Source organism: Chiroxiphia lanceolata, chromosome 3, assembly GCF_009829145.1.
Source record: "Chiroxiphia lanceolata isolate bChiLan1 chromosome 3, bChiLan1.pri, whole genome shotgun sequence".
Lineage (NCBI taxonomy): Eukaryota > Metazoa > Chordata > Aves > Passeriformes > Pipridae > Chiroxiphia > Chiroxiphia lanceolata.
The window spans coordinates 2966534-2994219 of NC_045639.1; the positions used below are offsets into that span (position 1 = coordinate 2966534).

General features: G+C 44.6%; 1 long non-coding RNA gene across 1 annotated transcript in view; it reads right to left on the reverse strand.

The window, feature by feature from the left end:
• The window catches only part of LOC116783787, a 36129-nt gene extending 9462 nt beyond the window's left edge, over nucleotides 1–26667 (reverse strand). Inside the window, exons 1-2 of the long non-coding RNA XR_004355835.1 lie at nucleotides 26576–26667; nucleotides 8484–8540 (exon numbers count right to left, since the gene is read on the reverse strand). This is a non-coding gene — a long non-coding RNA (uncharacterized LOC116783787). The remainder of the gene's footprint in view (nucleotides 1–8483; nucleotides 8541–26575) is intronic.
• Between the last annotated feature and the right edge of the window lie 1019 nt (nucleotides 26668–27686).

The following is a 27686-nucleotide window of genomic DNA, read 5'->3' on the forward strand; positions in this document are numbered from 1 at the left end:
CTGACAGCTCAGCCCTGCCATCACCTAAAAATAACAAGTGGAAAAACGTACAGTCCTTTTTTTTTTTTTCTTTTTTTTTTTTTTGGCTGGCCTTGATTAACTAAGGCCTTGATTTTGCAATGGTTTGTGCATCAGCCGATTTCTGTGTCTCACCGGGGCTCGGGGATCACAGAGTTGTTAATTTCCAAAGTTCACGAAGCTCTGAGAAAAAGAAATGTATACAAAATAATACAGCTCCCTGCAGCCTCCAACTTTTCCATAGGAAAATGCAGAATAATAGCCTTTTTTGTTTTGCTGTCCTTACAAAAGGGAGTTGAGAGGCAAACTGATGATGCAGGACTTGCAAAAACCAGATAGATCAAAAAATCCTGCTCCCAAAACAACCCCCTGTAAAATGATGTTACTGGAGTTAGTTCCAAGAAAGTAACTGTGATTTTATTGCAGGTTTGTTAGTAAGCTTATAAATCAATTCAAAACCAAGCCTGTTTAAAAACCTGTTATGCAGAGATGCAGTAAAATGAAACGCACGTAGATAATACCACTGGTCTTGAGAACTTCAGAATTTCCTTAAAGTAATAACTTTAATTCAGTTCTTTCTGGCATAAACTTTTTCATCCCATTATGTCAAAAACTGTATTATCCATCCATTTGTCTGTCAGAACGATTCCCCCTGGGCCCATATACCACTGGTTCTTCTATTCTAAACCTCCCCATTACATCCTGCTATCAAGAGTCACAATTTTCAGCGAAAGTCTCTTGTGACTTTTGACAATGTTTTACAGTGAACTAGACCAGGAAGCTCAGAGTTAAAGGAAATCTTCCATTCTGGCAATGAATATGTAATAGGCATTACACTGTGCAGTACACCAAAAATGTAAGGTTCATTAAGTCTTTCAAAGGCAAGAACTTCCATGTAGCTTTGAATGAACCTGTCTTCGCGATGGCATTAGCAAATGATATTTTTGGGGCAGGAGATATTAATACTACACATTAAGGAACAAATTTGTTTAAATGCTCTATAGCTATGCATGGATGCAGATGATCCAGGAATAAATAAAAAGTGAATAGTCGTCCAACTTTATATGTAAATTGTCTTTGGCTTATATACATAAGAATGCTCTTTGCTACTAAATTCCTTCATATTAACAAGCAGGAGTGTAACTAATATATAAAATAAAGTCATTCTCTTTAATGAGAATGCTAAATATTTTAAAGAAATGCACAGCTATGAAATATTGTCAAGGGCATTTTTATACTTAAGTTTAAGAACACTTATGACTTAACTGTTGAATAATTTAACACATTCAGCCTTGAAGTACTATTTATGTATGTTTTTTAATGTTCATACTTATGTAGGCTTTTCTTTGCTCAGGATTTAGGACCTTTGATTTCTGTTTATAAAATTTACATCTTTAATCTCCCGGCTCTGCGCGTTTCCCCATTTGACTCCTGCAACAATATAGGCAAAAAAAAACGCTGAGAGGAAAAAACGAGCTAAAAGCTTCGTGCAGCTTGGAACAGGGGCTGTGTGGATTTTAGCAAACATAAGGACAGATTTTAAGGAAATGAGCTCCAAGTAGAAAACCTCGATAAACATGAGCCACCTGTACAGCTCAAACGGAGGATTTGCAAATGAGTTTATGAGCTTTCTCTGAGAGGCAGAGAAAGCCCCAAGAAGCGCCCGGCTCACCGTGGGAAACCTGATTTACACCACACACAGGTCCTTTCGGGAAGCCCCATGCCCAGGCACCCGTGTGCTGGGGGGCAGGGGAGTGGAATTCCCCACGCAGCACCTGCGTGGGTGGTGGGACACAGCTGAGGGTGGGGGGAAATGCCACCCAGAGCTCCCGACCCCTTGCGGGTCCCCGGGGTCTGCCCGAGCACAGACCCACTGCCACGTGAGCGGGGCAGGGACAGTGATCCTGAGAGCGCTTGGCTTTAAGGCTAACCTACCTCCACGACTGATCACCACAGGCATAAGTTTTGCTGAGTGATGGAGCTCTCCCCGCAATCATGATATTGCACGAAATTTGCTCTGGGATAAATAAAAACATCGACCGAAACTGTTTACAGCGTATCTTGTCACCTTCCATTACGGTCTCTCGCAACACGCTGATGTTTCGTGACACAGCAGATGTAACTTGACATGTCATACACCGAGCAGCGACTTTCAGGAATTTCTAAGACACTTTTCTTTCAAAAAGCAGCGTCTCAACCAGACAGTTGGTCCACGAGTGCATTTAAAACCGAGGCTAGAAAAGCTGGGCTGAGATGCGAAGAGCTTTGCACGCAGAATATTTGGTTTGACTTTTCTTCTGTATTTTATGTGCTACAAGCCATAGGCAGGGAGATGGACAGATCATCTAGCACGATGGATGAGCTGCTGCCAAGCTGATGTTACTGTATAACTATGGGCCCCTCAGTACCCATTCTGCCTCTGATAGTCATCACTTGCCAGTGTCCAAATGGATTATATATATCTGGCATGTTTATGGTATAAAGGAAGATGAATCTGAATATCTGCGAACCTTGGGCTCACAGGATGATGCATTTGGAAGGGAAAGCAAGTTTTTCAAGGGCAGAAAAAAAGTTAGTAGGGCTTTATCAAAGGGAATTGACCTTACACTTCCTCGCATCAGGCTGTACTACTACACGTTAAGAGATCACTTACCCAGGGAGACAGAAGGAGAGCGTTAGGATTAAGAGTAAGAACCACCACATATTTTAGCACAGGGACGTCTCTCTAGCTGGAAATTCTACACAGCAGTCACTAGCACACCAAGCTGAGTAATTTCTTTAGTGCTGATGTTTATTCAGACGAGCAAATCAGCAGAAGTAGTCACAGGGACTTGGTAGTGGGGGTTTCGTGAAGTCAGATCATGACTGAGCGGGAGGCACTTGAGGGAGAAGAACTGGGGGTCCTGGCCTGCCCTGCAAGAGACACCCCACTGAATCACAGCACCGAGCAAAAGCAGCTGCTGGGCCACATCAGCTTCCCTGGTGGGTGCTCTGGGACGTGGCTGCTTTCTAGGTCATGGGCACTGTTTTTTCAGGAGAGGTAAAACAGAGAAGCATGGAAGACTAGAAGAACTGCGAGACGCAGAACTATGTAGGATTTAAGACAAGAAAACTACTCCCTTGCTGCTCTGGACCAGATCCTCTGGCAACGGCGATGGGCTCTCAGCACTGAGCCCATTTGCACTGACTCAGCATCACTGAAATGTAAGTATTGCCCCCACTGGGGTCTTTAACTCTGCAGCGCTGTCAGCACGGTCTTTGCATCCCAGGAAGGAGGTACCTAATTTGCTCAGAATCACCGCTTGGACTCACTCTGCCTTCACTTTCCAACAGACCTGAACAAGGAGGCAATTTTGTTCCACAAAAACAGCATTAAATGAAAATATGTAAATAAAGAGAGAACTGGAGAGTGAAAACACTCATCATCTACCCTAAACTAAGCGACTCAGTGCATGTCCTTGGGATATCGGCAAAAGGATCCAGAAATCTCAACAGGAAGTCAAAGTTTACAACAGGAATTCAAGACAAAACGAATACTGCAGCTGTAATACACAAACTCACAGCCTTGCCAGGCCTCACTCCTTTAAAAAACACTGAAACCTCTGGATCTCATAGTTTCAAGGACCTCTTTTCCAAGAGTACCTCCTGTAAAGCTTTATTTCCTTTTGAAGTCTGCTTTCTACTTTACTCTGTTTTTTTGCTAGGAATATATTTAGGTAGGAACTGGCCTTTACATCCACAGGCAGCCGTGGCTATCAGTCAATCTATCAGCAAACCGCTCATGAAGTTCACTACACAAAGGGTTAGTGCAGCTAGTACCACAATAATGTAGAAACAGAAATATTACAAAGTAAAGGCTTATAAAATAATAAAAATTCTACTTAGTTCAGATACCTCCCAGTGCCTTTGGCAAAATACCTTAAGCATTCCACATAAGGCGGGCATTGTCTTTATAAGATGGCACCTCATAAAATGGTATTAAATATCACCAACGGGGCTTCATATTTCATCCAGCAGGGTTTAGGCCAGACATGTTCTATATCACACATTATTAGAATGACATCTGCTTTGCAAGTTGTGTACCCAGGAGCATACCTTGATAACTCATTTCAGCACTCATTCTCGAGGCTTCTGTGGCTTCGTAATACCTAATATGTTTAACTCATTTTGAACAGAAGTCTAAAGCCTGTCGTGGCCCTCTGGCCAAAACTGTAGCTGTCAGGCAACGGAGCCAGCTATCAAACATTACTCATTTATCATTAGTGGTGATGCAGCTGTACAGAGAAATGTACCCACTGAAGTGAAGGGCTGTCAATTGTTCCCTGTATAATACTCCTCTCCTCAACAGGGCATTTCTCCATGGATGTATAGCTAGTGCACTTCGCTACTTCCCCATAGCGCAGAATTTATAGTAGCAAGGAAATGGGGGACATATTTTCATTCAAATGGGTCTGCCACGAGATGAATAAAGCAATCATCAATAGAATCTATAAGCAGAGATAGGTGGTGTGATGTTTATAAACATCACACATAGGCGTGTATCCGTATCAGGGTGGGCGTACATGTGCACATACACACATGCCGTGTTTATAAATAAACTCTCTAGATCTGTATTGGTATTTAAAAACTGGCACATGATCAGTACCAAAGGCCCTGCTTCCTCTTTGCTCACCATTTCCATAAGAAGACTGGAATGTGCAATTTAGGCTTCAAATTTCCATGTCTATTCTGCTTGCAAAACTCAAACACACGCTACCTTGAACTTCACTATCCTCAACTCCGCTCCCCAGGGAGGAAAGCAGCCAGATTAAATCTATATGAGAGATCTCCTGACTGCAGACACTACTGCCTTTATTCACAAAGGCAAAGCACAGCAATGGTCTGGGAAAGCACCACAGTTAAGATACTATCTTCAGGCTCCTTTGAACCACTGCTGCATGCAAATATTTGTACACATGCATTATGAAGAGAGTGTGGCACAAGTCCCTGAATTTTGATTTTCCTCTGTACAAGTGAGATGCAGAGGAGCAAGACAGACTCTGGTGGCGAAGAGCAGAGCTCTGGCTCCCACGTCTGCCTTCCCACTGCCTCAGTGTGGCTTCTCCTCTGGAGCCCATGAAGGCCAAAGGGAATTTGCTCATTCCTTTCAAGGCATTCACACAGCTACAAAAATATCAAACGTGAGTACTTCAAATCAGGAATCCAAATCCACCTCCAGCAAACAACCAGAACAGAACTGTTGCTCACATGTTAAATTCTGCACTTAGTCCACCTATGCCTAAGCTTCTGGCAAACAGAGGTGGTCATGATGCTCTGTGCCTAGAAAATGGTTTTAGCTCTTTAACTGAGGAGCAACCACAACCATCCTGTGAGTTGAGCATTAAGGTTGGCGTGACCTGGAGCAGATGTGTTGCAAAAACCTCAATTTTATACCCGAATTGCCAACCATCCCAGATTCACCCCAAACAAGTTTGCTGAAAAATCACGTGAGCTTTCTCCAAAGAACTTCAAGAAGGCTTTTTATTGAACATGGTGCAACTAAGAGATTGAAAATCCACGGTCAGGAGGATTTTTGTTCCCACTTTAGGCCTTGTGCAAAATATCCATGAATTCTACCATGGATGAAGCCATCTTGTTAACAGAACAGCAGCTAAACAACTTTATATGTGTTATTACATATTTCTGGAACAGTTCCACCATGGGTGTAGAAACCCACTGACCAAAACACAGCTGCACTTCAGTTCTGACCCAAGTTTAAACATAGTTTCTAGCACCAACGTGGTTCTCATCCATAACAAGATGAGTAACAGGAAAAAGGAGGAAAAATGCAGCCCTGAAGGTTACAAACATGGGACTGCTTGTGGGGAAAAGCTCTCCACCGGGACGAGCCAGCATTAAACACAGGAAAACTTGGAGGTGCCCGGGGCAGCTGTCTCTTGAAGGGATGCCACTGAGGAGTGGCCTACTTTGTGTGTGCTGAGGATCTTCTTTTTCCTCCTCTTCCCCACTTCTGAACACTATTTACATGCCATGGCGCAAAGACTGCGCACCATCCATCCCTTCTGCTCTGACCACCGAGCCAGAAGGCTTTGCATTACTTTAGAAACACAAGGACATTCTGTGCCTTGCTGAAAATGAACGCGGCAGAAAGGAAGATGATGAATGACAAAGTTTTCCTGGCAGATGCAGGCTATAAAAAAAGATCATGATGTGGTGAAACAAGTCTAACCAATGGGGCTTGCCAGAAACGCGGTGAAACAGGCTTCCAGTGTAAAAACGACACCATCAAATTCATAAAAGAAAAAAAACAAAGCCAAACAGCCTGAAGCCTAACAGGCAAGCAGCAACTTGGGGCACAGTGGAATACTAAGGAAAGTGGAAATAACCGCTTTTGCTTGTGATTTCCCTCCTCTACAGCCCATGGTCTCCCAGGGAAAGGACCTGGCACCTCACTGGCAGGGTGCAGATCCGAAGAGCAGACAGTGGCACCTGCTGCTGACAAGCTGGGCTGGGACTCATCACGCTCCACAGAGCAGGACCAGGGCTGTCAAGATCCCTCTTTGACCTGATCTGACCTTACCTGCACTTCCAGGTGCCTCTGGAGCCTGATGATTTCTTATTACCATGGGCCTGACCACAATAAACTTGGATGCATTGGTGTTCATTCCTGAGCTTGCTTATTTAATGTTGGAATGGGCAGAGGAGCACTGCAAGGAGGTGGTTAATGGTGGGTCCATTGCCCACATTATATTTCTAAAACAGTAAAACTCAGCCTTTGAACAGGACCCCTCCTTTCTTTTTTTTTTTTAGCCAAACCCTGGACAGAATCCATCTTTCCAAGTCAGAAGGGATATACATGACTGTGTAAAATCCCAGGAGCCTCTCCTCAAAACAGCCACAGAGGTTTGCAAGCAAGTCACAGAAACACCCTCTTCACCCATTCCCCCGGGGCTGATCAAGCTCCCTCTGCAACACTCCCAGCTGCTTTGTGCTCAGAGGGAAACAAGACCTGAGCACAGGCTTTTAAAAATATTACAACTAGAACATGCAGGAAAATTCTTAACTTTTTAAACGCTCTTTTTGTAATATTACATGTTAGGAGAAATGATGGGTTTGGTTATGACTACCAAGTTAAGCAGGGGCTGGAGAAGCAAGCTGTCAGCTCTCATAGGAAACAGCCACAGCTGAGCTCTGTGTGTTAAATATCCCTGAACAGGGAAGAGCTGAATTCAAACTGCTTTGGGTGACTAAAATGAACTTGATCTTATTATTGCACCATGACTTTTGGGGGGTTACTTTATCTCCTGTATGAGACTCATCTTTCTTGTTCCTGTTCTGTGCCCTTGTAACCCCACTGCACCCCAAATCCCCTCTGTTCCCTAATCCAGGTGTCCTTCTCTCTTTAGACTGTGCTCCTATCACCTGCTCCCGTTCCCAGCTGTACCACCACCACTTTACTTCACGAGGTCTCCTCAAAATCCCTGCAACACTGCTGACCTGCTTTGGGCAGAGATGCTGGGAAAACAGTAACAATAATTTGGTAGCTGGCAGCCTCAGGGACCGGCCGGGAAGCGGCCGAGCAGCGGGGCAGCAGGAGGGCTGGGAACCACGCTGTGCTCCTGCTGCCCCATCCCTGCAGAAACCACCTCCTGCCCCGAGTTTCTGTGTGAGCCTCTCTGGCTGCTGAGAGGGGTCAGTGTTCATTTAAAACACGCCTCAGTGCACTGCCGTTTCCCACAGCTCTTCGAGGTTTGCGTTATGATACAGCGGGTGAGTCATGCACAGATTAGTCATGGAGGAGATTTATTCTTGTCTGCAGAAAGTCCGGCATGACTAAAGACAATGTAAGTTTGGCACCAGCTTGTTTCGGTTCTGGCCGGTGCCAGAGCTGAGCTGTGCCTCATCCCCAGGTGTGCAGCTCAGCCTGGTGAGGCCAACAGGGCCACGTCCCGTTTAATGCCTTTCTACCAACACCAAAACTTCAGCAGAGCCCGTGAGGGCAGTACAGAATGAGACCAACCCATCTCACAATCTTCAGGTTAAAATAATTGATTATTAACCTTCACCAGACCAGGCTACTGGTGTGCAAAAGGCTCCAAGTCCTAGTGAATCCTCCACGTCTCCCACCAAAGCTTACCAGTCACTTGGATGAGATCTTGGCTTCATCGAGGCTGGTAGCAAAACACTCATACAAGCCTAAGGTTTTATCCCAAAGCAGTCAAACTGTGCAGGAATCTAACTTCCCTGCACATCTACCAGTCCCAGAGCAGCAACCCTCCAAATTACTCCTGGAAATTTTTTTTTAACTGCAAAAATTGCTTTTTTGCATTTCATGGGCACAATAAGAGATCCAGCAATAACAACACATTTCTGACTGGGAAACTGTCTGGAATCCTGCTGCCACAATGCTAACTTTCAGGTAATTTTTCTTGGATGAGTTTACATAGTTAAGTGTAAAATCCTACCTGCTGACTGTGGTGGTAGTCACAGGTCTGTGGGACACTTCGTCAGAACTCGGGCTTCTGAAACGAGAAAATGTTTTCATTCATATTTTAAAATTCCATTCATTAACAGGTGTATAAGGTTTGACTTCTTCAAAGTATGCTGCAGACACAGCCTAATAAATCTCCATGACACCTCACTGCATCTCCATTTTATAGATGTGGTGATTCGAATATATCCAAGTGAAATGACTTGCCCAAGGCTAATGAAGGAATCAATGTCAGAGACAGGATTAAAAGTAGAAAAATTCCTGGCCCCCAGTCTCATAACCTAACTGTGGTCTGCATTTCACTCATATGAAAACAGGAAAGGGAAACACATCTATTTTGAATATTGTGGAGAGTAGTTCAGAGCAGATGGGCAGCCTGATGTTTTAAAATTGCTTTACTTTGTCATAAAGTATCAATAATACACAGGATGTGGTTCTTGTCCAAGAGAATACCAAGGTGTGAACAGCACAATATGTGTCACTGGTAGCTTTTAGAGCAGCACAGGTAGCACTAAAAGAATAAAATAAGGACAGTCTTTTGAGATGTCTCGCTTGCCCTGCTCCTTAAAACGAATTTTTTCCTGTGTGCTACATAGTCAGTAAAAGCAGCTTTGAAGCTGATGAATACCTGTTGGGTAATGAATCTGTACCGAGACACCTATTGTCACATCTCAGAGGCAGAACAAGAGGCTGTAATGCCCATTGCTCAAATTTTTTGGTGGGTCTACCCACCTCTTTCTTAGATGCTGACACAGAGCGAGGCAGCATCTTCTCTGCCGCCAGAACATAACGGGAAGACAATGCACCTGTCTGGCTGTGCAGAAGAATAATTTAAAGGAAGGGAAAAAAAAAAAGGAAGGTACACTTGTGTCATTAAATATTGATGAGTAAGATTCATTGAGTGAGTTGGAGACAGTAGGATATGGCTTGAAATAAAACCCCATGAGGGCCACACCCCCTAGTATGCCCAGGGCCATCCCTTTAAAGGTAGGACAATTATAATTAATTGAGCAATCTGACAGAAACCATACATCCCTACACTGGAGCAGAAAGTGACACTGTGCATGGAGCCATCATGGACACTTGAAGGGTTAATACTGGTTCACTAGACCAAGGACAGTAAATTCTGCCTGTGGCTACCACCAGTCTATTGTATTATTATTGCAGGCTTTAGAAATAGCTTTTAATTTTAACCCTTTCCAGCCCTCCCTACTATTTTCTCTTTATAAATAATTGGCATTGAATAAAATGGCATGAAATCCTCCCAGTCCTACCCTTCAATGATTTCTTGTCACCTTCAGCATTTAGAATACTGTGCAGAGCAAAAAAAAAAAAAAAAAAATCCAAAGAACCTGGGCCTTCTTTACCTGTAACTTTTAATGTTGCCACAAAACCGGGCCCCTTTCATTTTGTTGTGATCAGTCCCCACTATTTGCTGCAAGGACGAAGAATCCCATCCACCACTTACTGGAAACCATAATGTGAGTATTCAGAGTTGTGACAAACACACAGACTGAATACAGATAGCCGTGTCCCCCCTTCAGTCTTCCCGACACCTGCATCCATTCACCTGACTACATTTTGAAGATGACGCACTGGGAATTGTTCACGCCTGTAGGAGCTGACAAATCAAACACGCAGGAACCATTGGTTACCTGTAATGCAGAAATCTCCTTCTGGATAACGATTTCAGCAATATGCTGAGCACATCCTCAGCCTTAGACAGGCTAAAGAGAAACAACCAGTGGAGAAGGGATTATATAAAGGAGTGCAGGGGACAGCAGAGGACTGACTCAGTGACCCAGGAGGTCCTTTGCAATCCTATATTTCTAGGTTCATCTCTTCATATTGAAGTTGATGGGAGACATTTCCACCGACTTCAAAGGGCTTTTATCCAGCCCCAGTTTCATTTCTTTTCAATATATAGATGCAAGAGTAATGTCACGCATGATTTTTGTGAGACATGCTAATATACAATCAGTTCTGGGAGCAGCAGAATGAACCCAGGTAGATAAATTGTTCATCCCAAAATGCTAAACATGCCAGGATCTGAAAAATATATCTCCTCGTATCTAAAGTGCAGACAAGTCCAGAAATGTCACAACTGGATTTCCAGTCATCATTAGCCATAATCAATTATGCCAAATAAATTGACCCGTTATCTACTTGCACTTTCTGCGAGCTACAGGGACAAGGTGAACAAACATTTTTGACCAGGGGATCAGCTCAGCACAAGGCTGGCCCGTGTTTCCAGTAACAGGAAGGAGTGTCCCAGCATGAAACCTGTAGCTATATCAGGAAGGTTATTTAACGTAAATGGGATGTTGCTTGTTAGAGACACGAGCCACAAAATGCTCTGGAAAGAATTGTGGAAGCCCAATGTTGATGAACACAGAAACAAGGAATGAGAAGGTAGAACTGGACTGGTTTATAATTACACGGTGTTTTCTCTTCCTCTCTTTTTTCTCTGAGCAGGCATTCAGCCTGCTCAGCAGAGTCACTCCAATATGTTATCTAAGGGCTTCATCTTTACTTGTGAGATTCCCCATCTGTGGCCAGACTGTGCCACTGCCTCGTTCAGCTGAGCAAGGGAACATTCACTCGCTCGCTCAGATCTTGGGAGACAGGTCTTGCTCTAGAGCAACAAAAAATGAGCTGCTCCTTAGTCAGGTCTGAACCTTTGCACTTAAGTCAGCCTTTGATGAAACTTTCCTCCGGATTTGAACGCTGCTCTTTATAGCTGGGCAATCTGCTGGCTCTGTCCTTTTTACTCCTTACACTGGCATGATTCTGATCTATGTGGTGGTCTCACATTTTCCTCTAGAGCTTTCTGCATCAGCCTTGTTTCCAAAGCCCAATAACACAAGCAGTGATTTCTAACTTGCAGTTGCTTCAGAAGGATGGATGTTCAGACATAATCAGTCCATTTTGCTATTTTTTCACCTGTTATACAGTAGTTGCTCCTGCTATTTTTTCACCTGTTATACAGTAGTTGCTCCTGCTGTTTGGATGCTGCTTCTTTACTCACTTTCCTTTCCAATCTCTTTTGTCCTCATAATGCACTGTAAAACTTTAAGTGATTTATAAAACATGGAAAACTGTATCACATCCAGTTCAGTTCTCCTTAAAGCAGAGTCATTTCCTCCTGTTGGGTTGAAGGTGCCTCTAATGAGGATGTTCCATGGAAGGATTCAGCCACCCAGGAGCATTTACTTTGACTCCTCAGATGTGGTGGGTCTTTCACATGACCAGGGCAGAGAAATGACACCACACCATGAGATGGCCATGATGCTGAGATAACCCTGACATGCGTTCAGGGGTTCTGAGTGCTTTGGGGCATCCTTGTACTATGTGAAGTAACATACACAGGATCCACAAGCAGCACAGGTCTGATGGAGTCAGATGGAAGCATCATTCCCAGGTAGCCCATGTTTGGGTGCCCATCTTTTCACACAGACCTGCAGAATTGCTCCAGTTGACTTCCTGATTATCTCACCAGCAGCCACACATCACAGAGGAAAACAGTCCTGGTTTGCTGTAATTTGCAAGTGTCATCTCCTACCAATGGAAAGAGGAGCACGGGAACAGCAGAGCTGAGCTGATTTGCTCTGGCACCAGTATTCCAAGATATACCTATGACTGTCACATAAAAATTTAGTAGATAGCATTCTTGCTTTTTATTTGATTTTTAGCAGGTCTCTCCACAATAAATATAAGAGCAGAATGCATAAACAAAGTGCCTGGCACTAACAGTTTATCTTGGTGACGGAAAATTTGATTGATGGTAAGTTCAGAAAGTGGCAAATTTTCAACACAGGGCTAAATAACCTTTAGTTGTTGATTTTAATTATTTTATTTTTTTTTAGCTCAGTTTCTCTCAGCCTTCACATTTCTTGTCTTGAAGCTGCTTTGTTCCAGTGTTCCATCAGCTGCTGGCTGAGGGGAAAAAAACCGCTGCCCTATTTGATCCTTGTGTATTTTCACTGATCAAGTTTCTTATTAGCAGGTTAAGAATTAAATTAAGAACTTTTGCACGTCACATTGCTTCTTGTTGTCTCTTTCTGGGACAGAACCTGTGAGACAGACCTTTCTGCTTGTAAGATGCTAATTTTGAACCTATCACTGTTCCTGCAACACCGAAAGAGTGGAGGGGGGCAGGCACACAAGAAGAATGAGGTAGCTCAGGGGAGATGCCAGTCAAAGAAGCTCCATTCATAAGGCATAGAAGGAAAGATTATTTTACAGAGGGGGAAATTGAGGCACAATCTTACAGTGATTTGCGTCCAGGAGCTTCTAGTAGGAGGATGGCTGAAGGGCAAGCTCAAGTTGGACCCCATGGCTCCTAATCTCGTGCCTTAGCAACAAGACCACTCTCCCTCTGCACGCAGGCTCAGAGAGAAGCTGTGCAACCTTCTAGGAGGGAATCCTTGCTGGATTAAGCACTTTGCTTGCTTTCCTCTTCTCACCTCTTTCCTCCTTCAAAGCATGGAGGATGGGGAGGGGGCCAGACAGTGAAACGGTGCCCACCCCCCCCTCACTCTTCAGCCCACCCCACACCCAGCGGGGTCCTGGGGCTCCCCAGTGGCCCCCGAATGCCCGCACCCCTCGGCCGGGGAGGAGGGATATGATTTGTAATTGCAATATTTTCATTACCGTCTCTTAGTTCTTTGCACACTAATGTCAAGAGCTTTGTCTTTGTAGTGTTATTGGCATTTTTCATCATATTCATGAAGTGTGGGTCAATTTTCTTCAAAAGGCTCACTTCGCCAACTTGCCACAAAGACAGACAGTAATAAATTCTACTAGTGCACAGCGAAGGCTTCGTAGCTGCAAGCAACAATAAAAAGCAATGAGCTGGGTGTCACTAAGTAACTCCAGTTTACACTGCATTTTCTTCTTTTATTGAAAACTCAGAATATGAATTTATTAATGAACACACAGGCCTACTTTGAAGGGGTGGGGTGTGGGGGGGGGGGGGGGGGCCCAAGTCAATTTATTTGGTATTCACACAGTGTGTGCCTACATTGTATTGTTTCATCATTTTATGGCCAGGCACAGCTTGTTAGGCTGTGGCCCTCCAGAAAAAAGCAGGCTCATATAGCAACACCTTGACGTAGATGTACAGCTGCTTTCACTGTGGCTGTCTCACCTTTAGCCCCGTCTGTCTACTGCCGGCTTTCATTTTCCGCATTCATACATCAATAAGCTTTGCATGCTGACACCTAATTTTGCAGGCTACTTTGGTTATGGAGGCCATGTTTTGCATATCACTACCCACCCCCTTCTGACATCTACTGCCTTTAAAGAGGGAGAGAATAGAGAGAGCACGAAAGAGGGATTCTTTTCTTCTCAGCCTAATCAGAGATTTCTTTATATTTGTCAAAAGCAGATCTGCCAAATCAACTTTAATTGATTCTTCCACAGTTCTCATGTATGATTTTTGAAGGACTGGGCTTGTGTTCCAAGACACAGTGTTGTGTTTCAAACAAATATGAGGTTTCTACAGTAAATCAAATTTGGATGCCAATTAGTTAGCATTTTCCATTCCAATTAAATTTGAGACCTTTCTGATTTTGAAAGACTTGTGTGTCTATGCCTCTGTGTGTGTGTGCGTATGGATGTGTGTGTGTGCCTATCTGTATTTTAGAGAGGCAGGAAGATATATACATATAAAATATTTAATGTGCTCTCGGTGGTCTAATAAGCAGGGAGGGGTCAGAGCCACCCATTTAAATATACATTTTGGAGGATTTTTATTTTTTTTTACCTTGTTTATTTCACAAGGGCTTGCCAGCCCATTCTAACCTGTTATGTGACACCGCAAAGGTTTTTACTTCTCAGTCAGGTGGCTAATGTCATTATATCGTTGACAACTCATAAAATGTTATAATCTAATAGGGCTTTCCCTCCCCACACACACATAGTGAAAGCTCATTGTAGCAAAGAAAGGATTAGGGGCAAAAAGCAAGATTAATGGTTAAAAAAATGGAAGCAGGCTGAGTCCAGATAGAACACTGTAGCTTAAAAACAAATATAATTTGTATATTAAAATGTGTCTTGATCTTCTCTAGATTTACTCTAAATAAACCCAGCATACAATACAAGGGATTTCTTACTGGATATTGCATATATTTCAGCAAAGTCTACATATTTGGTTTGAGTCAATTTTTAAATGAATTCCTTTTATGACTAAAAATCAGTTTTCAGGCAGACTCAGAATACAGAGACTAAGACTGAATCTCACACTACAGGGATGGGAAGGAAACAAAAGCTTGGTTAGATTAGGTAGAACTCTCACGTGCAACCACAGCCAACCACAAAACTATCCTATAGCATCAGCGCTGGGAGAAATCTTCCTGGCACCCAGGGGTCTGATTGCCACAGAAGGGGCAAACCTCCTGCCAATAAGTTTTACCCTCTTGGGTCCCCAAAAGGACCTCAGGACAGACAGACAGCCCAGCTCCAGCAGACACCAGGAGCAGGCAGAGGCATTCCCATTCGCTTCCAAGGACTCAAAACCACAGCGGTGAGGAATTCACCCTCAGCAAAATTCAGGTGGCAACAAGCACACGCCCGCACTTCTTTGGGAAGGAGATTAATTAGTTCCTTCCTCTTATAAAACATAAATAAAGGAACAAAGACCTGAGCTTGAAAAGGTGAGAAAATCCAGGCATGCTTGGCCAGCAGGGAAAAGCAATAATCTTCAGGTAGTTTGGCGCTAGAACGCCGAGTGTTTTGTTCCTACTACATACAACTACTGCCCGACACGACCAAAAGCAGGAAAATGAGAAATTATGATGCCTGTTGAACACCACTGACATATCCACAATGTGGCATCCCATGTCAATTAGCATTCCTGCTTCCATAATTGTTATACAAGGGGAAAATCTGCGGTATTAAACTGCCCTCGGATTCACGTCTCTGGACAGGCTTTGTTTTGTGGAGTGTTTAGTGCACATAAAATAAAATCCATGGGAAATCTGGCTGGCATGAGACCCTTGATGGGCTTGTGTTCGGAGAGTTTTTATATTCAGCCAAATATGGGTGGTTTAGGTTAAATTTTTCAAGCCAGCTTCTCTTTATACCTGGGTAAAACCAAGTCTTCTGGGTGGAAAAGCTGCAGATTTGCTGATAGCTGAGATTTTGACTGGACTGAATGGGCAAGTTGAGGAGGAAAACTACAGAGCAGTATGCAAACATTTTGCAACTCTCAAAACAAAAATGTCTCAATTCTTTAGTGTGAAATCTCTTGGACTGTTATACTTTTTAATTGTTGGCTTGCATAAAAACAAAAGGGTTCAGTGTTAAAATGAAACTGCAACTAATGTTGAACGTCAAACTGGCCTTTTAAAGGGTTTTTTTTTACCTTTTTTTTAATAAAAAGTCTAAAATTTAATTTTTCGTTCAGCTGATGATCAATTTTTCTTCTACATTTCAAGATCTGCAATAACCCACCAAATCCTCTACTTATCTCCCATTGTGCTGACTCCTGTAAAAAATGTAGCCCTTCAAGCTACAAAATGATAGAGGAAAATCAGACAACACACAATAAAGCCTATAAAATTATGAACAGTACAGGGAAAGCAAATAGAAAAGAATTAGTCATTATTTCTCGCAGTATAAGAACCAGGGTGCACCCAATTATGAGGCAGCAGGGTTAAAATAGCCCATAAGAAACACTTTTACAAAGAATAACTAAATTATGCAACTTAGTGCACAGCAGGTTGCAGAGACCAGGAATATAAATGGATTGTAAACACGATTAGACAAATTTACAGGAGAGGTCTACGGAGGACTGGCAAGCACGACAATCCAGCACAGCCTATGGTTTGGGAAGTCCCTGACACACTGCCTGGGCAGGGCTGGGGAGGGGAGAGGTCCCTCTCTGTGCAATTCCATCCTGACAACACTGTGGTGATGCAGAGTCTCACCAGGGATGTAAGATCACCTCTGCAAAGGGAGGATGTGCACCACACGGCGTGGGTTGCTCACGGGACCTCCTTCCCTGGCTGGGTCTGGCTGGAGATGCCGAAGGAAGCGGTTGAGGAGGGCTCCTGGTCGGAGCAGTACCTCCAAACCCCTGAGGGAATCACAGCACTGCCAAGTGCACGCCGAGCCCTTGATCCAGACCACACGTGCAGCAAAAAACAATCGCACTGATGAGCGATTATGTGTCTTTGTAAAGCACTCCTACCAAGGTGCACTTGTGTGGCTGGTATGCAACAGGGCTGGGGATTAAGCTCTTTGTGTGTTTGTCACTTTAGGGGTATTTAATTGCAGGGTAAGTAGAAAAAGAGAAAATTAAAAGAGGGCCACGGGCTGGTCTGACAATGGTGGCAAGAACTGCCCTGTTCAGCAAGAGGAACGGGCCTGGGGAATCAAGATGGGCACATAAATGTGGCTCACGTGAGCTGTCTTTAACCACTGGCAAAGACGAGAGCAGAAGTTTTCAACCATTTCTTGATTTATGGACTCTTACACTCTCCACGGAGAGGTGATCACCTGTAACAGTGAATTAAAGCCTCCTGACAATAGGCTTTTTTCAGCTGCCTTTCAGCCACCCTTTAGAGAGGTGGCTCAGAGACCCTCTGGGACCTTCAACTCAGCTGGAAAGCTACTGGCATAGGAATGAGCAAAGGGACAGGGATAGGTAGTGTCCAAGCCTGGGGTATAGATTTGCCACCCCATCTCCATTTCCTGCCTAACTGTGACAAAAGAATAATTTTTAAAAGCCTTCATTTTCCTCCATAGTTTTAAGGCTAAAAAGAACTATTAGATCATTTGTTCTGACCTTTTACATCTACAGGCCATCACACTTCCTCCAGTTTACGAGTACCTCCATAAAATAAGAGCCCATATTAATTTCAATCACCACTGAGGGAAATAAACCTGCTCCAGTCAGGAAAGGATATCTCTGAAGTTCATAATTCGCCACTGTTCACACTCTCTCCACTCACATCCTTTCTAATTTGTACTTTCCTAATTGTACCATTTTCCCTCTGTATATCCACGGACCCATTGGTAAACCAGTGAGAATAGGAGTTTAAAATTACAGTGGCATCCTATGTTGGTCACACAAAAGGAATCCCAATGGGAACACTTGGACAGCCTAACCAGACAAGAAAAAAAAAAAAAAACCAACAACAACAAAACTACTAAAAAAAAAGGGAGAAATCCCTGTTCTCCCCAGCTCACATAAACCCGAAGAGATTAAACGGCTGGTCAAAAGTCACCCCAAAGTTGGTGGCAGAGATGGAGCTGAAACCTACTTTCTCAACTCAAATCCAGACTTTTAATCACCAGAACACCCTTCCTCTCCCTTCATTGCTTTCATTTATCATTTCAGGCTAGGCAGACTACATCGAAATGATGGCTTTGTGAAGCATAGAAACACAGTTTTACGGGCAATAAACAATAAATATGAACCTGAGGGACATCTCCTGGAAACCTCCTTACCAAAAAAAGAGCCCTTTTTATCCATTTCCCCCCCCCCCCCCCAGAAGGTGGCAAAAACACTCCCTTTCCCCTCCTGCCTGCACCCCTGTGCCGGGCTCAGCCTGCTGCCGGTCCCACCACCCTGGCAGTGCCAGCTCCCCTGCACGGCACGTTGGCTGCAGGATGGCAGCGAGTCCTCCCTCTCCCTGCCAAGATGACAAAGTCCTGGCTGGCTCAGCCGCCGCCTCTGCCAGTGTACCAGGGAATTGGTTGTGCGATTTCATTTAAGCCCTGCTCACTAATTATTAACTGTGGGCTCAGCATTCAGGGTGCAGACAATGGGATCAGCCAGGCACCGCTCCACGGGCGGGGGGGCACCACAGTCAGCACGGGTTTCTTTTTAATTATTGTGCAGTGGAATCAGTCCTGGAGAAGAGAATTGAAAAGTAGACAAAATTCTGATTAATAACCATAAGGGCTTGCTTTTTTTTTTTTTTTTTGATAGCGTTTCTCTGGGTTCCTGCCCACAGGAGCCCAACTGTCCTTTCAGCTGTAACACCAAAGCCTGCAAACACTTTAAAAAAAAAAAAAAAACAACAACAAGACAACTTATTTAACTTATTTTGTTTTACAGGACTATTCCACCATAACAATGAACTATGCAGAGTTGAGCCCCAAAACCCATTTCTGGATCCAGACTTCTACGTATTTTGCTTGAGGACCCAGATATAAACTTTAAGGATGATGGATGATCCTGTTTACAGCATCCCTGGGAAAGACATAAACTTCCCCAACAAGGTTGGAAGGGCTCTGTTCTGGACTGATGTCCAGGCTTTAAAGTTTCAGGCCTTTGCTTGGGTACTACATTTTGCTTTGTGTAAAGGCTGAACTCCTGTGGTATCCGTGTTACCTCCTTTCCCAGGGGATTTGTGCAGGGAAGGGTTGTCTTTATCTCATCTGGCATTTGCGTCTCACTTGGCTCTGTTACTTTTGAACTGCAGAACTACACACTGGATCAGGTTCACTCTGAACGTGGCTCCAAGCTCATTCTGAAATTGGGTGCAACACTTGGGGTGATTTTCCAGATATTTCCTCACTTCTAACAGCCTATTAATTAGTATATTTCCATCTCAGAGTGATACCTAGTGATAAATTTGTTCCAAATGGTAGGAGGAGGGGAAAAAGAAAACCAGGGCCTTCTGAAAAGAGTGCTTCATTCTGGAAAAGCTTTGTTTCACGTGAGAGTGCTCATTGGCATGATCTCTGATCACACCTACCAGACACACCTCAGACAGGAGCTTCAGCCTCTCTTCTCAAAGCTTTCCCAGCAGTGGGAACACATGACCTTCATTAGGGACAGGGGACAGTATCCCGCTGGCCCCACCCGAGGGGTTCAGTGTTAAGGAACCAGCAGCCCCGCCGTGGCCTAACTGGCACCCCAGGGAGAGCAGTTCCCCCCTAATACAGAGCATGTGAACAGGGGCTCTCATGGCCAGGGATAAGGGAAAACACATGCTGGAGCAGGTCCCAGGGCAAGGATTACAGAAAACGGGCTGCTGTATCTCACAGAGCAAGCACATGTCAGGGTCTGAGAGCGAACTCCTCAGCCCTTTGGTGTGGGAGCCTCGTGCTGTACCTGCAATGAAGCCTTTCCTGCAAATGGAGACATCAGGAGGAGACAACATTCCCCAGGGGCTGGCAAAATGTTATATGAATCACACCCGACTCTGCTCAGGAAACATCTCTCTCAGGTCTGAGTGGAATTCTATACCAAAGACATACATTTTTACATTAAGATTTCTTTTTCTTTCCACATTCAATACCTTGGAAATGCTTTTTCACTAAGCAGTTATTAAAAAGAAGGAAAATATAGTCTTACACCTGAGTAATATTTCTTCCCCAATATTACTCAATTTACACACGCAATAGTCCCTCCTCTTGTTTCTCAAGCCTTCCAATTCCGAGTTTTGACACATTTTGACCCAGTTCCCAGTGCTTCTACCACTCTGCTTTGATCCCACACAGACCAGCGTGCAGCAGGGACCCCCAGTTTACACAGGCTCCCTTCCCATCTCTCTCCCAAGGCTGTGGTGGGAGGAGAAGAGTCCCCTAAAACAACAGTAGCAAGCGCTGATTCCTCTTCAGGCTGCACCAGGCTCTTACAGCCACAGTTCCTCACATTCATCCATGGCAAGGCATTGTGGGGTATTGTGTTTGACTCTCAACAAACTGTGTTGCTAGGACGACGTTTATTATGATACATAATGTGAATAAAGGATGAAACTGTACACAGCGTGCTGATTTGCTATAACTGTCATCTGTGATGATAGTCTCTAGTTTATACCTCAAATGAATTTTGCATGGATGGTACCGATGCTACCGAGTGCTGCAGAGGTGTATTTTACAAAGTTGCCTGGGCCTGGCATGAAGATCATGCCACTTTAAACAGCGAATCTGTTATTGTGATGTTTGTGAGAGGAGAACAAGTGGGAAAGTCACTTTCAAGTGCAGCTCAGTGCTCTTTTAATGAGGAATGGGGTCTTCTTCAGAGTCAGCCAACTACTGAGGAGGAGCTGACACCCTTAGTAGTCAACATCCTCAAAACAGCTGACAGCTCCAGATAAATCAGTTTGTGTACTTCCTCCCCTTCTCATATCACCTGCGGTGACAGGAAAGCACTAATTTCCTTTGAGAGGGAGAGAGATGGATGCACGCGTTCATCCTGGGCATGTTGATCCTTCAGTGTAAAATTAACAAAAACAGAGGCCAGGCAGAACTGGGAATAGGCACAGCACTTTGTCAAGAGGAAGACTCCGCAGCGGTATGGCCCCATATTCATCACACGGTGATTTACAAATATGCGCTCGGCGGAGTCACATTGCGTTAGCCCCTGCGAGAGGAAGCCGTGACAAACACAGAGCCTTTGGTGAGCCCACTGCCCAGTTCACAGCTGTGATCCCCCTCTGTGCAGCACAACACCCCATGCAAGTGGTGCTCGGGTGTTCTCTTGGTCCTACACCCGGACACAGCCGGGCCCTGGATGTACACCCAGCTAGGAGGAATTCTCTGACACCGCCACCTTTGAATCCCACTGCCCCAGTACGAGCAAAATGCTGCTGCTGCCGACTACAGTCCCAGTCCCACACCTGAACAGCCACGTGCCTGGGGCCTGCAGCACCCTTTCAAGCTGCTCAGGAGGCACTCACTTGTTTATCAGTCACTCACTGCAATCGATAGGGAGTTAAGTACTGCCTGCACCCTCTTGCACAGACAATCCTCGCCGCACACTTCCTGAATTCATTACTCCGACGCTGCCACATGGCTGAGTGATGTTATAAAAATTAGGTACTGCAGGCCGTTAAAAGCACTGCACCCTCCTTGAAAAGCAACACACCCGAAAAACCCCTCAGATAAAATCACAGGGAAATTTCTCCCAGTAGGCAACGCAGCTCACAACTTTCCCCTGAGCCCAGAAACCTCACACAGGGCTGGCTGCCATTTGTTTTGTGCCATTACTTCTGAGAGTCATCTCATCCCACCTTCCTCACTGAACTGCCACGTTTCCAGAGACAGGCTCTGACACGAGGTGAGCTGAAACAAGGCAGAAACAAAAGAAAGACACCCAACCTGTTTAAACAGGGAAGTGAAGGGTTCGCTGTGACCCTGTTTCAGGGAGGATCTGGCCCAAAAAACAGACACACGCTGTCCATGTCTGAAGAGAGGGTGTCTCCCCTCCCTGTGCTCGATGCACATGGTATTTCAGCTGCATTTAAAGAGTCCCTTCTCCTGCACAAGGACCTTTTAATGAAAAGAAGAAAAATAAAAAGAGAACGCAAACAAACCAACCAGATCCTAAAACTACAGACGAGGATCTGAGTTTTTCAGGTCTCAACTTCTCCCTCCCTAAGCTGACAGTAACCTCAGTGTTGCCTTGATGCATCAGGTTACATTAGTTAAATCACTGACAATTCCATCATTTATATAATGGAATACGATTGCTGTGCTCAGATGAGACAAGTCACAGCAAAAATGCCTAAAAAGAGGTATTTGCCTGACAACCATTTTAAAAAACACTTACAGATTTACATTTTAAAATAAACACGTATCACTCTTATATGCAAACACGAAACTATAAACACATCCACACATGCATGCATGTGTGCACACACACATGTATAATCACATACACATGCTCCTGTGGTTTTCCAGCTAAACTACTGCCATGTGTTGTACGTTATCCCAGGGCACCGAGCAGAAAGGCTGAAAACCCACCTCTGGGCTCAGGGGAGTTCGAAACCAATTTCTCCTGGACCAGAAATCCAGAAAGCCACACTCCGTGCATAGGCCCTGGTGCCCACAGCGAGCTTGGCACAGTCCAAGCACAGGCAGGTTCAGCAGCACAGAGCCCCAGAAAACCAGCAAGGACATTTTGTCACCCCTGAGATCGCACAGCGTTCGCAAGATGCTGCCCCCACGAGCCACAGTGCTCTGCGAGTGCCAATACCTGCGTGAGTGATGCAGAATTACACCCCTCTGGGCAGAAGCTCTCCCTTTCATTCCAGTCTCATAGAAGCTGGGTTGTTTCTTTCTTGCACTGTTGAGTAGTTCAGTGAAAAAGCTCTTTTGTGCGTAAATAAATATTAGGTGTTGTTTGGGGTTTTTTTAAGCAAAGAAAATTCGTAAAATAAAGCAGACAGGATTCATTTATATGAAAAATAGAGGGATTAAACATAGCCAATAAATTACAATAAACTGTCCACAGTGAACAATGCTACCAGATGACCATAATGGAGATCCACTGCTCTTGTGCTTTTATTAAAAGAACAAAGCACTGCAATTAAATGTAAAATCCGGTAATATGTCATCGTACCTTAAGCATCCTTTTCTCATTCATTGAACACTGTCCTCTGATTTAATTGAAGCCTCTGGTCCCTTTGAGACAGCAATAGTCCTTACTCTAGGCCAAGTTTAGCATTTCATTATTTAGTAATCTGAGATGGAGTCATGCTATTGACTCTCAAGCAATCCTCTTTGCTTCTATAACAAAAAGGATGCCCACAGAAATAATTGATACCACATTCTACTCTCTAGTAAATCGTCCCTTAGTGGATTGTGAAAAGAGGTTTTTGATTTAGACTTAAGAATAACAAAAGTTGGGTATATTTTTCACTGATGACCCCCATATGACATGTCCATAACCCCTTTCACAGCAGGAATGTTGGCCTAAAGGCATTTTAGCAGCTAAAATGAGTGACTAGAGGCTTTCCAGGTTTTGTTATATATATTCGGTATATAAGTGATGCCTTCGTACAGGAAAGTCATTTTTTTCTATAGAACAACTCACTGTAGACCTGATCCGGCCAAGAGCCCGCACTCTCCTGCCTGGTATCAGGCAGCCATCGGTGCTTAGCACCTCGTAAAGGCAATCAGCAGCTTGCAGATTCATTACAGCTTTGCAGGTTGGAAACGGGCTTGAAGCCGCGTGGGGCGTTTTCTTTGTTAGGTGAAACAACCCAGGTGAGTCAGGCAGCGCATCCGAAATAACGCAGGTGAGTCAGGCACCCCCCACGTCCCCTGAGACTGGGAACAGCATTAACCAGTTTCCCAGCTCCAAAACACCCTTATCTTCCAGAAACCTCTGTTCTGCCCCAGCCTTTGGGATTTTCATGCCCCCCTGCCGAAAGTGGCGCTTTGCTCCCTGCAGATGGCCCGGGAAGGGGCGGTGCCGTGGCTGCAGCCCCAGCTCCTCGGCTGGCTGCCCAAGCCACACCGAAGCTGCCCGTGCAGAAGCTCCCCTGGTGACAGTGATGCTGGATGTGCTGTTGCTCCTCTGTCACCTCCCCATCAGCACAAAAACAGCCCCACAGACACCAGCCCGGGCTGTGAGAGAGCTCCAGCCAGACATATCCCTCACATCCCTGCAGAATGCCACAAAGACGTGTCCTAAGCCACAGCTGCTCCCAGAGAGCTCCCAGTCGGAAGGCTGAACCTACTCTCCTTTTCCATTGGTTACATTACGCTTGAGAAACTGCACAGTGTGACAGCCACCTCCTCCTGCCTTTGGCCAATCTGCAGGGGCACCAAAGCATCCTTCTCTCCCTTCCCTTGCTAACTCCCGCAGCACTTTGTGGTCCTGGAAGGACTTAGCGCAAGGACCCCACTGCTGACCTCCTCTCCACCATCACACAAATGTGCTCCTCATCTTGCACAAAGCATTGTCACACTGGTGCATCAGGACTTGCTGTACCCACAAGAAGGCACCCATCCACCTGTCCTGAAGTCACCAGCACTGTGCTGGGAGCAGCTGCTGGTGGTGGCACCTGCTGTGCCACAGGTACCACCAACGGTGCAGCAAACATACTACCTCTGCAGAACCAGTGAAAAGACTCACTTATTGCAGGAGGGGGAGTTTGACAGGCAGAGACCATGTACCAGTTTGTAGGATGGCTTCAACACCCAAGAGAGTAAACTCTAATTCCTCTCAGTGAACGTCTAAGAACAGTTTACAAGAGGTGACTTGTTGTGGATTCATGGTTGTGCATGTTAAAGGACCAGCACAACACTGAATGTGGGCACATCAAGTCAGTGCTCCCATAGGCTGATGGAAGCCTGCCCTGACCACTCGCTTGGCTTCAACTCACTGGTCCAAACCTGGGGGAAGTTTAAAGCTGTTTTGCACGGAGAAGAGTTGTACAGATGCAGGAGTGCAGCCATGATTTGGACATCAGCCCTCTCACAAGCCAATTCACAGGTCAAACAAAAAAAAGACTACCCTGACACCTCCCTGCTTTGGAGCTCTGGCACCCCTTGCTCCCCAGAGTATCAAGAAAAGTGAGTTTTCACTAACTTTAAAAGACCAACGCCCAATGGTCAAAAGTGGCCATTTCCTCTGGAAATCTGCGCCACTGTTACCAGGCAATGCAAGCACAAAGCTAAGCTGGGGAGACCAAGCTCCCCCAATAAACTTGCATGGTTCCCATTAATATTAATGGCAATTATGCAGGTGTATTGGGAAATAGCCCCCTCGCAGGGCTGCAAATCTCATAGCCCTGACCTACGCCCATAAGCCTGAACTCAAACTCCTCTGTACATAATTCTGTAATCTACTTGGCATGTTAAGCATTTCAAATTAAAAAGTGTCAGGGTCAGAGCCAAAACAATGCATTATATGGGATAAGATTTTAATTCAGCCGGTCCTGGGAGAGACATGGGGAAGGAGGAGAAATTCATGCCAATTATTTTGCATTTTGGGAGAGTTATTTGATTGTAGGACAAGCCCATACCAGGGCACCGTTCAGCGAGTTTTGTTTTGTTTGTTTGCTTCTCTTCTCCCAGTACTCAAATTATCTCCAGGTCCTTAGATCCATTAGACTAATTAATATTAAGAACATATGCATATGCAAATTAGGCCATGGTACCCATATATTTCACTTTACGTGACAGCTTGAAGTGTAGTTGTGTGAGTCAATCAAATGCCATAAATTTGCTATGCACAAAAGATCATTAATATTAATTGGGGCATGGGCACTGTGCAGTAGCCCATGCCACCATTAGAAATGGACCCCTCACTTTAATTGCTCAGCAAATTCCTTTTTTATTTATTTATTATTTAATTTTAAATCAATACCTATGGCCTGATTAAAATATGTATTTTTTTCCCCAGGTAGTCTTCAGAACAGCAAGAGAATTGTATTAAAAAATACAGAGCAGACCTTTTCTAAGACAGATGGCACACAATGAGGTTAAAAAAAGTATCTTGAGATCCAACCAGCAAGAACAAAAAAAAAAATTGCTTGCATTGTTGTTTTCATTATCTTGCTTCTGTCATTTCATGAGCTTTGTATCTTGCAAGGAAAGAAAGAAGGGAGAAAAACTGTGAAATTAATCTTTTGTGCATGGCCTGATAAAGAAGAGACATGCTCAGACAAAAGATAGACTGAGAGAAGGTACCGTGATTGATGACTAAAGTAAAGGTGTCAGAAGAGTATTATGTAAATTACTGGAGGCACAGACCATTTCAGAGAGAATGAGAGGGAGAGGGGAAGCCAGGGAGAGAGAGAAAAAAAGGACTGCAGAGTCGATGTCACCAAGACACTGGTCCCCAAGCGCCAATTTCTTGCCATCTTTCATCTGCTCAGACAAGCTCACCTCACTTTCTATTTGCTTTGCACAATGTAACAAAGGAGGAAAAAACTGTCAACATTAGCATGAATCCAGCCCAAAAGCGGGGTTCGAGCACGCAGTGTCTGAAGTGAGGCAGCGAGACGGCAACTTTAAGGCAGCCTCGGTGCTCATACGTGTGTCTGTGCGAGGCGGCGGCTCAGAGTCGATCCGCTCTTTTATTTTGTGCCAGAGCAGGGATTCAGACAGACAGGGCCAGGTCTTTCTCTGTGTTACTGCACTGGGCAGAAGGAGAGGGAAGGACAGAGCTCGCATCCACCAAACTCTTCCCGGGAAAACCTTTCCTCGCCACTGGCACGGCCTCACGCGGCGGCTTCCCGGCCACGCTCGCGCCGATCCCCCGGCACGCCCCGCTCCGTGTTCCAGGGAGCGTGGACGGGCAGAGCTCAGCCAGTGCCTGCCACAAAATTCCAGAAGGGTTCAACGAAAGCACAGCCCAAACCAACTTACACCGAGCAAAGATATGTTTGGTCTCCCGTTCCTTGTCCTTCCGCCCAGAATTGCGCCGGGTTTTCACATCCCGAAAGGATGACACGGTTAATAGCAGGGGCAGTAAGAAACCATTTTTGTACTTTTACCTTTTTTGGAAAAAAAAAAAAAAAAATCCAAGTTAAAATGCAACAGGCTTTCAGGAATTTTTCCCTTTGTTCCTGACTATATGATTAATCTGGCTCCTGCTTTAAAACCAATTATTACGTATTGTCTTTTGAATTTCACCTCTGACATATCTTTGCCCCTATTTAATTTGATCACTGGCTTTTATTCAAAAACTTCATTTTCCAAGGGAAAAAAACAACTACAAATGGTCACCTATCACCTCCCTGGTAACAAGCGAAAGGAGCATTCAAGGGGAAGGAAACACTGAATTGGCATTTGATGAAATGCACAGTTCCACGCCGCCCATACTCTTGATACACGAGGCTTAAGGTACACGGTGCCCTCTATACATTAACTAATTATCCCAATTCCTGCCCTATAGAGTGAATCCCTGGGTTTATAATGGGAAAGCAGAGAGAAGCAAGAGCAGAGAGCTCACCTCCCCTCTCTCTATCCTCTGACAGCTCGGTAAGAGCATCCCTCAGTCTCATCCTGCCCTCTCCCCTTGCTGCTCTTCCCGCTGTACTGCCCAGCACTGGAATTTCAAGGGCCATAGCTGGATTTGGGGCAAAGATGGCAATCCCAGCATGGCTCCTGGCAGGAATCACTTCAGTGCAGAGCACAAGTGTGCAAATAAAGCTGCTTTCCAACTTCCTTCCTTCAGATTCAATCAGCCATCACATGGCTTTCATTTCGAGTGTTGAGAGACATTAAAATGAGATTTAATAACAAATTGTTTCAATTTTGCATCCCTTCTAAATTCTGTTGGCCAGGCAGGATAGTGCATGGAAAAAGCATTCAGTTTTTCTCATCAAATTTTTCATTTTTCCACTCTATTTTTTTATTTGTGCATGAGTGCAACAGTTGGAAAAAATTTAAAATCCAAAGAGGCAGCTATTCCTATACCATCAATTTGCCCCTTAAATAGTAAAATGATAAAATGAGTGAAAAAAAATAGATGTTC